Genomic DNA, 13,315 nt, shown 5'->3' on the forward strand with positions numbered 1-13,315 from the left:
TGAGCAGAGAGCCCGATGTGGGGCTCAATTCTAGGACCCTGAGACCATGACCTGAGCTGAAGGCAGAGGCTTTAACCCACTGAGCCACCCAGGCGCCCCTTGCAGAAGCTTTTATAGCTATAGAAAGTATTTTGAAGGGGCCAGTGGCTTCTTCATAGCCCATAGTCTATTAGCAGGTGCCTCTCTCTCTCCCCCTCCCTCTGTCTCCTTTGGAGTTGGGCAAACAGATCTCTGCTCTGCTTTGCCATTTTTAAGTTGTGTGAATTGGGTAAGAATATAATCTTTCCAAACCTCAATATTTTCACCTATAAATTGTGGATAGTAATAGATGAAGTAGATTAGCTTAATACCTGACTAATGTTAATCATTCAATAAAAGTTAAGGGTAACAGGGTGATAGGTATTAAGAAGGGCACGTGCTGTCATGAACACTGGGTTTGTTATACTTAACTAATGAATCATTAAACACTACATCAAAAACTAATTAGGTATTATCCAGTGGCTAACTGAACATAATAAAAAAAAGTCTTTAATCCAAAAAAAAAAGTTAGGTGTACCATTATGCTTTCATTATTGTTCAAGTGTTTCTGAATCAAATTGAATAGACCCATCTTAATCTTTTTAACAATTTTAAAATATTCATTATTTTGATAAGTCACTATATGTGACTTATAAATTATTTGTGCTTTAAATTATTTTCAAATTTGTTGCTATTGTGTACAACATTACAATGGACATCTCTGGGGCTCTATGTTCGCTTGCTCACATCGCTTGTTAGGGTATAATCATAGAACAGACTGTAATTTCTGGATGAAAGACAGGCTAGTCTATTTAAAATAAGGGTTAGCAGTTTTTCTGTAAGGGTGCAGATATTTTCAGCTTTTCATGCCTTATAGTCTTTGTTACAACTACTCAGCTTTGTCACCATTGCAAAAAAAGCAGTCATAAACAAGTGAGGGTTATGTAGTCCTATAAATCTTTACACAAACAGTCAGTGGGCCATATTTGTTTGTTACTAAAGTTATGAAAGGAAAGATTCTTTTAGTATTTTTAGTTTCAAAATGCTGAAAATCAGGAGGAAATCAATGTCCATTTTACAATAACCTGAATATAGAAATTGGACAGCATCCTGGAGATCTGTCAGTGGCCATAGATAGATAGAAGTATGTTTGCTCTCATCTGGCAGCTGTGACTTCTGTCATCTGAGGTTCACTGACTCCTGCCCACACTGACCCTCAGGCAGAGAAGAACTTAGAAAAACATTGCAGTGGTGCTTCAGTCTCTAATGTAGAAGAGTAATCAGCTTATAATGGATTTTATGCTTCGTTTTAAAGTGGAACATGATGTAGTACTAGTGTGGATTTTTTAAAAAAGGAAGGGGCTATGGATTTAGTAGCCTTATGAAATAGCAGACATTAAAGTCTCTAGTTTCTTTAAGGTTAAAGCCTTGTTACAAGTCTTTCTCTGATACCTTCTTGTCTATTTATGTGAGCCATTTGATACTGACTTGCCTCTTTCTGTCTTGAGATGGTTTGCATTTCCCCCGGTTGATATCCAAGTTTTCTAGGCATCTGGGCACTTTTCTGCTCGAAGGCTGCTGGTTATGGGGGAGGAAACTAAGCCGTGATTGTGTGATACAGCGAGGACTAACAGTGCTTTGGGGCAGAAGGTCAAAGGTAGCTGAGAAGGGGACTTTCCAGGACGAATCATCCTGAATTAACATTCCCCTAGCACACAGTGTGTGGTGTTGGAGGGACTGGAGGTTCCTAGAACTAAGGCAAATTGCCCTTCAGTGAAAAGAAATAGAATGTTCATTCTGGAGCTAGGCTGAAGATGTCAGTATGATGGTGTCACAATAAGGTAAATCAAAGCAAAAGCAACACTTATATAGGACCTACTATTTGCCAAGCACTGTCCTGAGCCCTTCATATATATGAACTCATTTAATTCCTGCAACATCCTATGAGATATATGCTTTAATAACACTCATTTGAGAGTTGCACAACCTGAGGGTGAAGACTGCTCAAAGTTACTTACACGGACTCTAAAAAGTAAAAATGGCAGCACTGGTGTTGGAACCCAAGAGGTCTGGCTACAGAGTCCAATTGTTATACTGAGCCACGTGATGTAATATGATGGCTTAATAGTAAATTAAATGGTCCCTAAATTTCCACAGCGTCTCCAAGAGTCACACACATCTCAGGGTCCTGGCACAGCTAATGACTAACTTTTGGAAGTACCATACGTGTCAGCTTCCTATACCATGCTGTAGAGTGTACATTTTATTTTCCCAAATTTCTTGTAAGATAGTTCTTATTTATATTCTCATTTAACAGATGAAGGACCCACGGCTTGTCTTTTTAGATTACACCACCACTAAGTGGCCGGGCTGACTTTCACATGCAAACTTCTCTCTAAAACCCCAAATCTTAACAAGTATCCTATATTTCAGAGATGAAATTATGGGAAATGAAGGGCATGTGGGTGGTTCAGTTGGTTGAGCATCTGACTCTTGGTTTCTGCTCAGGTCATGGCTTGGGGTCATGGGATGGAGCTCTGTATTGACCTCGAGTCTGCTTGAAATTCTGTCTCTCTTTACCCCTTCCCCTCTCAATAAATAAATCTTTAAAAAAATAAAAAATAAAATTATGGGAAGAGCACTGGATTAGATGAAAGATATCTAAACTTCAGACCCAGCTCTCCTGTTGTATCATTAGGAGGCACTAGTCAGTCATTGCTTTTTTCTGGGTCTAAGTTTCCTGCTATATGAAATGAGACCATTTGTCTTAATTACTCTTATTTCCAGTAAACATAATATTGTATGATTCTGTGGGTTTTTAAATACCAAAATATGCACGAGTACATTTTCAAATTCTAAATTATCCCAAAATATATTTCAGTCTCCAGAATTTAGCGAAAAACAAAGAAAAGAAACTCAGATAAATAAACTTTCTGTCTTTGGAGTAGAACACTAGAATCTTAAATACAGAATACCTACTTTTGAAAAATAAGCTAATGCTCATCTTTAATAGAAATCATGTTGATGTCCTCAGACTCCATTTTTCACATCTATACTCTATGTGAATGCTAGTGCTCAAAGCCTCTGGTTTTGGATGCCCCACATATCATATACACACTATAAGACCACAGGAGTTCAGAAGTCTCTTGTACCAAGCTGCCATGCAAATCCTGAACTGTATTTCCAAGTATCCATCAATGCTGAATTTCCTGTCTATTTAATCAAGACACATCAATGAGACATGGAGAGTGAGTGGACTATCATGTTACTGTCTCCTCTGCATTTCGCAGGATAACACTAACTCGTGTCCACCACTGACTCTTTCGGGGTCATTTCGAGTTTCTAGATAAATGTAATATTGTGTCAGAAAAGCATTCACTGGGATATTTCTAGGTTTACTTTATTTAGAATCTCTCTTTCTCTTCCTAAGTGCCCTCATTTCCCCTATACACACACCTCTGGAATATGTCTAGGACTCCTTCTACAGATAGTTGAATTCTGAAAGATAATGTTCATTCCTGTACCATTTAAACTGAAACAGTTTCCTAAACTTTTTTTTCCCTCTCTTTTTTTAATAATTGTATGTTTCCAACACAGTTGATTGACACCCGGTTCTTCTTTGCTAAAAAGTCCATGATATAAAGGCTGAAAATGCCACAGAATACACTTGATTTCATAGGATTTTTGGTTTTAGGACATAAAAATATGACCTAATCCATGGAATGTGTCCTGAGGGAAGGTATACAATGGTGGGTGATGAGAAGGTCGCTGGAAAAGAGATGCATATGGAGATTTTCTACATCTTCTTTCACACATGGTTAGGTGAATACATGATGCATGGAAGAGTGGCAGCCATTTTGTGATCATGAAGGCATGTTTCTGGGGACTAAGACCAACATGCTAAAGATGCTGAGTAGTAATATGGAAATATTTGGGTTGTAAATGATGTTACTATTCTTCCTAAATAACCATATCTGGAACTCTCTGGATCTTTTAGTTGAAATGATGAGAGCCCTGATCTTGAAACACCTTTCATTAATTGTTCTATGAGTTTCACCTAAAAGCTTTTTGCTACATTATGTAAATCCAAAATAGTTATTTGCAAATTTTTAAATAATTCCTTCGTCTATTGTAACATGCTTTATTTCATGATCTGGCAGAAGTATTATGTCAGAAGAACACTAGATGGCAATATATGCTCCATAATTTATGATGGGGGAAGGGAATTTAAAATTGAAGTATCAAAAATACATAAAGTTGACTTAAATGTGAAAACATATCCATTTTGTTTATTCTGTAACATGTAAGAATTATTCTTTTGATTAAGTAGAAATAAAAACAAGGGACGTATTTGAGTGTTGGATCATTAGAGTAACTATCTCTAATTCCTTTCCCAGGTTTTACAAACAGAACACCCTATCTTAGAAGACTGTGTCCAGACAAGAGCGAGTGACATGTAAACCTGACTTATCCCCTGCTATTTATGTGAATCAGGCTGCTGGGTCTATGGCACAGATAATAATTCAGGAGTGCCATGTGTAAGGTAGGTATGTCTCAATCTCAAGAGTTAGATTTTCTTTTTGTGTCTAGAGAAAAGTTATTTAAGAAATATTAAGCACATATTCAAGTATGCAGTCTAAGCTTTTGCCCAAATATCATCCTTTAGATAAGATAACTTATTTTATTTTTAAGAGATAGTCTTAAAGATTGAAATTGTTTTTATTCTTGACAGGAATTTGCATATGAGTTCTCTTCTGTGACTTAATACATCAGTAGAGTGCTGTTATATAAAACATATCTTCCTCTAGAGAAGTTTATATAGTATAGTATCAACAGCTGTTTGGGCATGTGATACTTATACACGGTACATCACATGTCACACATTATTATTGTAATATATTTTTGTATGTATTGAAGAGATAATATCTATACATTTATATTCAGAATTTGCCTCATACACCCATCACTCTTTGGGGTCATCTGTGAATTTCCTATACTTGAGTCAATCTTTTCAGACTCATTGTGATGTAGCAATAGAATGATGACTTTTTTTATTTGACAGAGAGAGATCACAAGTAGGCAGAGAGGCAGGCAGAGGCAGAGGGAGAAGCAGGCTCCCCGCTGAGCAGAGAGCCCCATGTGGGGCTCTTATCCCAGGACCCTGAGATCATGACCTGAGCCGAACACTGAGCCACCCAGGCGCCCCAGAATGATGACTTTTTGAACCCAATCGGTGAGTTCAGTATGTGTGCATGTGTATATATATAAATGTCTATTTATTTTCAATGTTAAATATGGTTTACGCTGTCATATATATAAATATATATGTATATATATAAATATATATATACATATATATATGTATGTATACATATACACATATATACATGTGAACATGGATATATATATATATGAACATGGATTTGAGAAACAGATGTAAAGTTAGTCAGTGTATTATTTGCTATTGTGTCCCAGTGGCTAGGCTGTTGTTTTTGGTGTTGGTCTTACTTAATTGCTTTCATTGGTCCATAATAGTCCAGCTGAAAAATAAACAACTTCTTTCAAAATGTCTCCCTCAATAACTAATGAGGAATTAATTTGCTTTAAGTCTGATGGCAAATAAAAACTAGAGAATCTTTATCTTAAACATTTATAGAATAACAATTTTTAAAGTCAGAGAATAAGTGTGTGTCTTTATATAAATATTTTAGAGAAAGATGTACAGCTGGTTTTCATTAGTATTTTTCTTCTCTCCGATGCAAAAATAAAACAAAACAAGTTTTTTTCTTTTTCAAAATAATATGTTCTCATTCTCTCACTAAAGGATTTGGGAAATCAAAACTAGGTGCTAAAATTACTTGTCACTTTGAAAGTCCTCCCCCGTAAGATTATGAAAGGAAAAGTGTTAGTACAAGACATTTTACTTGAGTGTATTCCTAAAAGGATCAGTTTTGGATGGAGGCATATTTATATTTTTTCATCTGTAATTGAACAATTGGACTCATTTCTGAGTTTGAAATTACTAAAGGGTTTCTTACACAGGAAATTGTTGCAAAACATTCAATTCAATGAATATTCGATGGGGATGGACCTTCCCATACCCATATCAATGGCAGAATTGAAGTCAAATAACATTTCTTAGAGGCAGATAAAAATAGCTAACATTTTGTGAGAGCCTACCCACTAGGTGACAAGAGCTTAAAGTGAGTTATCTCTAACAACATTTTAAGGTAACTGTTTTCCCCCAGTTTACAGAGGTGAAAATGAAGTGAAGAGAGATTAAGTAACTTAGTGATAATGGACACACAGACAAGTTAATAATAATATAATTCTCCAAATACAGTGGATGTCCACATGCGCATACATGTGCATAGGTACACACGCACACAGGACAAGAAAGATCGCAGGGTTGGGCTCATTTTAAGTAATTGATTTTCTAGCTAGTTGTGATGAAGAAATATGTTCCTCTAATCCACAGTGGAACAATAATCTATGTTTGGAGAAATAGACAGTGTATATACAACATTGCCCAGAACATAGGAGATGCTTAGTAAACATTTGGCAGAAGACAGTGCAATGGCATTGCATTAAGCTTCTATTTTTGGCAGTGTAAACCATATTTAACATTGTTTAAAGCTTTCAGTATTTTGAGATAATATTAAAAATGTGGTTGATAGGCCTCAATTTGATGAGCATAGGCAAGAAGAAACAATCTTAAATTTTCTAATTCCAGCAGAGAATTAAAATTATTCCCAAAGACATTTAGTTTAACTTTAGATGTGATTTGCAAACAAAACTCACCATGAAATCCTTTAAGAAAAGTCATTACTCTATTTCTGAGAAAGAATGCGTGAGTAGATTTTATAATTCTTACTGGTTCTTACATCTCTTTTTCAAATATTTATTTTACAAAACTACAGTAAGGAAAAAAATAACTGTCCAATGGAACAATGCTTATGTTCCAAAATTAGATTTTTTAAAGTGTGTAAAGCTCTTCAGGTAGAAAATAATTTGAAATTGAATTATCCAAGACACCATGGTTTTATTAACACTAATAAAATAAAGGAGGAGATTCCTTGAGAGAAATTTAAAATCAACTGTATTCAGTGGCAATTAGTTAGTAGCTTCTATATAATAAATAAAATCAGTTGTTTGGAAAAATAGGAAGCACATAATGAAGCATCTGTTTTAAACTAATTCTCAAGTCAGAAAACGTTTTCCTCACCTTAAAGAAATAGTACAGGAAAATACTCAGTTCACTTTTGATAAAATATTAATCTAGTGCCTCTTTATGAAATTGTTAATATTTATTATAGGAAGTTAATATTTGTGATTTCTGTATCCAGCAGTGTAGTTGAGGAATAAAATCACCTCATTTCAGAATGTGTTATTTGCATTAGATTGTTGTTCCTGCACACAAAAGATTTTTATTTCATTTTAAGACTGATAGGATTTTTTTTATATGAAATATGTGCAAGAAATGTTTTAGAGAACCAACATTCTTTCCTTTTTCTTTGTACCTACCAAGCTATCTTTTTTTCCTTGCTGGGTGAATCAGAAATACAAAATGAGCTAATGTTTTGTTCCTTTTGCATCATCTTTAACAGCAAGTGTTTCCTGAGTATAAACCATGTTTAAGGAATGCAAGGGCTAGAGATTGGAAAGAGGTGAAGACCCGATTCTTAAGGCAGAGCCTTACAAGTTGGGGCTGGATCTTCATGTCTGGCAAGAGACAAGCTCCCTGCTGTCTCTTGAAAACTCGTGTTTATTTTCTGTGCAACATTCTGGGTTCCTCTTGGTCCCCAGTTAGGAGAATCTCACAGAAATTCTTTATTGTACACCTTATTGTTGAGCATTTCCCCTTCTGAGTATATCCTTCTCCTTGAAAAGTATGCCTAGGTAGCTTGGGATCTTCTCAGATAATGAGGAGCTTAGATTTTTACTTCTAATACCCATCTAGACTCTTGTAAAAGAAGGCGTTTGTGTTCTTTACCAAGTTAAACTTGGGTCCAAGGGGCCTTGTCATGGGGGAGGGTCTCTACTCAGAAGGGGCCGGCAGATTGGCCAATGAAAGCTGAAGAATCTTTGTTTTCTCACCTCTGCCGTCAGGTGAAGATTCTCTTCCTGACTAGCCTCTAAGGTTGTAGTTCGATTTTACTGCAAGATGTGGCAGAGTCCTTATACTTTTGAGTTTCTTCTAGAGCTAAGCCAACCCTGCACACAAAAATAAAGAGCAAAAAAGGGAGGCATATTTTCATTTAAACAGATTTATTTATTTTATTTATTTATTTATTTTTAATTTGGGGCTGGGCATGCTGTGGATCTGGGGAGGTGGCTGGATGGCCTGGGTTTTCCCATCACACCCAGGTCCTGATGGACGCCCAGAAGGCCCCAGCCGGGAGGCTCGGAGTGAGTGAGGAGAACAACCGTGGGCACTCTAGATCCAGGCCTGGCTCCCTGGGCCTGTCTCCTGTCTCAGGGTGGGTTGGAGGAAGTAATGTTGCCACAGACCTAAACTGATTTCTTTTCAATTAAAACCAATTAGCGGCTCTCTTTCATGTAAGAGAAAAATCACCTTTATGCCAGAGAGTAAGTTCTAATACTTTAAAGGCCGTATGGGTTAGGAATCCCTTTCATTGCAAGGAACAGAAATCTTTCCTATTCCTGAAATGGTTTAAAATATCTTTTTTTTTTTTTTTTTTTTCAAACTAAAAGGATTCCAGATGTCAGCAATGCAAAGTTGGTGCAGCTTCTTAGTAATCCTATCAAGGATCTTTCTCTCTGTCGACTCTGTTATTCTTAGTGTACCGGGATTTTATCCTCACGGCTGTCACCTCGTGCTTCCCAGAAGCTGTTGTGTTGCCCAAAGATACATTCCAACAGGAAGGGGAAGGAAGAGGAAGAGACAAAAAGAATAAGCTGTGTTTGTGTCCCATTGGCAAGAACGGCATCACATCTCCCCTTCCCTCAACCTATTGAAAAAGCTGGAAATGTGCTTTTTATTTTTTTATAGCTTCTATTTTAAAGGTAGTAGACAGAGAAGGTGATTGAGGAATGAATGGTAGTTCTCCACCGCAAGGTGTCTGCCAGAGAGAAAGATGTGTGAATACTCCTCAGCTCATTTTTGACATGTTGCTAACATAAATTAGCACTAAGTCCTTTGAAGAGTTTCATACAACTGGGGACTTTTCTCCCTTTTCAGAATCTAATAAGTTTCCTTATAAAATTTTGGAGAGAATTTTCATTAGGAATCTCATATTTTCTCAAAATTGTACTGTTATCAATACCTCTGTAAACACATATTTGTGAAATCACCCATGTCGTCGAACTTCAAAAAAAATCTTATATTTTGTTTTCTTTCTATCTGGTTCTTTTTTTTTTTTTTTTTTTAAAGATTTATTTATTTATTTTGATGGAGGAGGGTCAGGCAGAGAGGAAAGAGAATCTCAAGCAGACCCCTGCTGAGCCTGAAGCCTGATGCTTGGCTCCATCTCAGGACCCTGAGAGCATGACCTGAACCAAAGTCAAGATTCGGATTCTCAAGGGACTGAGCCACCCAGGTGCCCTTATGGTTCATTTTTATGATTCTTCATCCAAAGGCCAATTCAGTCAATTTGATGAAAATCATCACAGTGCCCTATTTGCTGTTTTGCGCTCTTTCTCTGGTGATCACTTTTTTTGGTGAAGTTTTTGGTGAGATTTTGCTGTCTTTGTAGTTCTCATTTGAGCATTTCTAAGTTCCCAGTGTCACACCCTGGGCCACAAAAGATTTATTCACTTGAGACTGACATCTGGCTCTTTTAAAGGGGAGCTCCCCATTGTTCATTAAATTCGCTTGCTGGGATGACTTTCTCTTAACAGGTAAGATGTGGGTTATTACAGTTGCCAACTGTACCTTAACTTTGGTACACTATCAGGAATGAATCCATCTTTTGATTTAGCTGACATATTCTCTACCTCTTCGTGTACATTCCATGGCTACCTCCTACTCTGACTCATTCTCCTTCCAGAGTCTCTGTTCTCTGCCTTTGTGGGTGGGCTTTGATTGAGTAGATCATACCTGTTGTTCTCTCTTAAATTTGAATATCAGTGAATATCAGAGGGTACTGGGAAGACAACAGCAGTTTCTTTCACTGGTTTGGCTCCTTGGAGTTTCAGACCTCTTTGTGTCCAAAATACAGTAGTAAATACATATTCTAGAATTTAATGGAAACTTGAGAACTATGAAAAAAATTTTCCAAGTCAAGTAAAAAAAAAAAATACAGAAACAACTCCAAATCTGGAAAGCCAAGGATTGTCTTTTGTGTGTGTTAAAACAGTCAAAAGCGATGAGCAAACATAGTTTTGGAGAAGGAAGCCTTTATTGCAAAAGGTCTAAATCAGTTCTTAAGGGCTAGGACGAGGCCACTAGTCACAGCTATAGCCACAAAGGCAGAAGAGATGGATCACAGACTGTTCTATCTTTACACTTCCCCTGCCGGAGCCCTTGTCCTCCTACACAGCTTCCAGATCCAGAGGCAGGTAATAGGAGGCCCTGATTTGAGGGTGTGGTTGAGAGTCAAAGGTTTAATTTAAAGTCCTAGGCAGTCTACTCAGAATGTTTTCAAGACTATGGAAGGCGAATTATAAATAGTGCTGAGGCTGGGGCTACACCAGGGGTGGCAGAAGGTGGTTAGAAAGACATAACATTTTGGCATCGGGGTGACCAAGGGTCACATTCTGTTTCTGCCACTGTCTGCTGAGTCCTTGGGCAAGTGACCTAAATTCCCTCAGTCTCAGTTTTCTCATATCTTTCCAGAAATTACATGGAGGAAATAATATCTCCTACAGAATTTCCAAGAGGATCTAATGATATTAAGAAAATATATACAAAGTTAACAACTACACAGTACATGATTACAAATTGGTAGATGTTATTGTAAAGTATCCAAATTATGAACAAGAGTTTCATGATTTGGATGCATTCCATAAATAATGGGGTCAGCCAGACAAGTGGGAGTTTTATGTCTGTGCTTACTTGCTCCACATAAAGATTTTTCTGCAGTGACGGGTGAAATCAGTTGCTTGGTAAATGCATGCTAGAGATTCATCCTTATCCCTGCTGTGAAAGGTGATAGTGTGAAGACTTTCTACAAAATCCATCATTTTTAGAGTGTGTGATTAATTATTCATTAAGTAATATTTTCATTGATGAAGTATGCATGTTATTTCCTTTATCTCATTTTTTCTCATAAATTTAATTGTTGGGTTAATTATAATCACTTTATAATTACTTATTTTGGCATTGATTATATCACATCAAGCCGTTCATATTATTCAGCATAAAACTAATCAAATCATGAACACCATAGCCCATGTGGCTTACCAGTAATGCCTTGTTTCTTTCTCCTGTTTCTCTCCCTCCCTCCAGTCCTTCCTTCTTTCCTTCCTTCCCTCCTTCCTCCCTTTTTCCTTCCAACACATTTAAAAAGTCTTCTCAGTCCCATTTTCTCAGAAGCATGCCATACACCCACCCAAATGTCTTATGGAGCCCTATTTCCTGCCACCTACCAACGGGTCTGGACTCATCATTCATTAGTCTCTTCAGCCAAGAGGGGCATTTACCTTGTCGGACGCCCTAGGACTGGATTCTTGCTACAAAACGTAATTCCATATCCGTCATTCCACATACAAATTTTTCTAAGTCTGAAATTTTTTTAAAATTTGTTATTTTATGCTTCTGCCAGAGGGATGTTATATATAGAAATCTATCACTTTTTTGACTTAGGGAATACATGAAATCATTTATATGATAATTTCTGTCAAAACTTCTGTTTTTCACTTTGTAACTCTTTTTGAATATGTCAAAAAATATTTAAACTCTGGAATGAAAAAAAAAAAAAAAACCCAGATCATAGTATCAGCATGTGTCTCATTTTCCCAGTTGTACATTTGTGTATGTAAAATTCAAAATGTTTACATAATCTAGGAAGTCCTTCACTACTTCCTACTCCCCAGTTCCTCTTCCCAGAGGTAATATCTTTTTATTTATTTTAATTGTTTATTTAGGTATCTATCTCTGTATTTCTAAGTAATGTATTTATAATTTTTTTAAAATCTTATTTTGTCAAGTACCCTTTGGTATACTGTAATAATAGATAGGGATAGAACATTGTTCTATAGCACCTCATGTCCACTTAAATTCTCCCATTCTCCCAATGGATTTATCCCAAATACTTTCAGTTAAATAATCACTGTATACACTACCTTATTATGACTATGCATGTCACAGATACAGAACTGTATTCTTTTTTATGGAACTTTTTGCTTTTTCTTCATTAATATCTGTTATTTTGATCAGCTTTATAAACTTTAATATGCATATAATTTGTTCTAATGCATCTATCAAATGCCTATTGAACATTTTCATCCCCTAACCACTCAGACATATTTAATATTTAATATGTAATGTGTTTGTTTTTTAAAAGCAAGAAACAAAGCAAAAATGTTTCCCTGGTGCTCTCTCTCAAGGAATTTCAATTCACCTATTGCAATCTGGGTTGGTTGGTTCCTAGATTTGTTTCACAACCATTGTCCCCTAGATTCTCTGTCTTTCATCTCATTGATAAACTTCCTTTAGTTTGGTGGGTAATAGCTTTTCAGTAGATTCCTGAGAAATGATGTCTTAGAACAAAACACTGAGTCATTATATATATGAAATGTCTATTTTCACACTTGATTGAAAGCTAAGCTGCATATGTAATTCTAAGTTAAAGATAATTTTCTTTCAAATATTATGTTAAATACAACTGTGAACGCTTTGCTAATTCTTTTATGAAGGGGATGCAGCATAATTGCCCTCTCCTTGAATCTGAACTGGCCTTTGTGACTCACCTGACAAATAGAGTTGGAAGAAACTATTTTGTAAATTCTGGAGCTAGCTCATTAAAAACTTTGTTGCCTCCATCTAGTCTTGAAAAGTTTGCTGGAAGGAAAAGGCCACCATGTAAGGAAGAAATCCAAGCAAGGTAGTCCTATGAAGACTGCTTGGATGGTGAGATGCGTATGCAGTCCCCAGCTCGTCCAGCCCCTCCAGCCAGATCCCAGACTTTGAATGAAGAAGCCATTTTGAAGATGTCAACTTAGTAGACCTTGCTGGAGAAATAAAACAAAATAAACAATTTATCAAACAATAAAAACTGAGGTCCTAGACCTCTTAGCTATGTTAGCTATTTGAGCCTTCTGGCTGAGGTCTCAGTTATCAAGGAAAGAAAGGAATTATCACCACTGTGGCCTGCCATAAATTTGTAGGCACAAT

Source organism: Mustela lutreola, chromosome 4 (genome assembly GCF_030435805.1).
Source record: "Mustela lutreola isolate mMusLut2 chromosome 4, mMusLut2.pri, whole genome shotgun sequence".
Lineage (NCBI taxonomy): Eukaryota > Metazoa > Chordata > Mammalia > Carnivora > Mustelidae > Mustela > Mustela lutreola.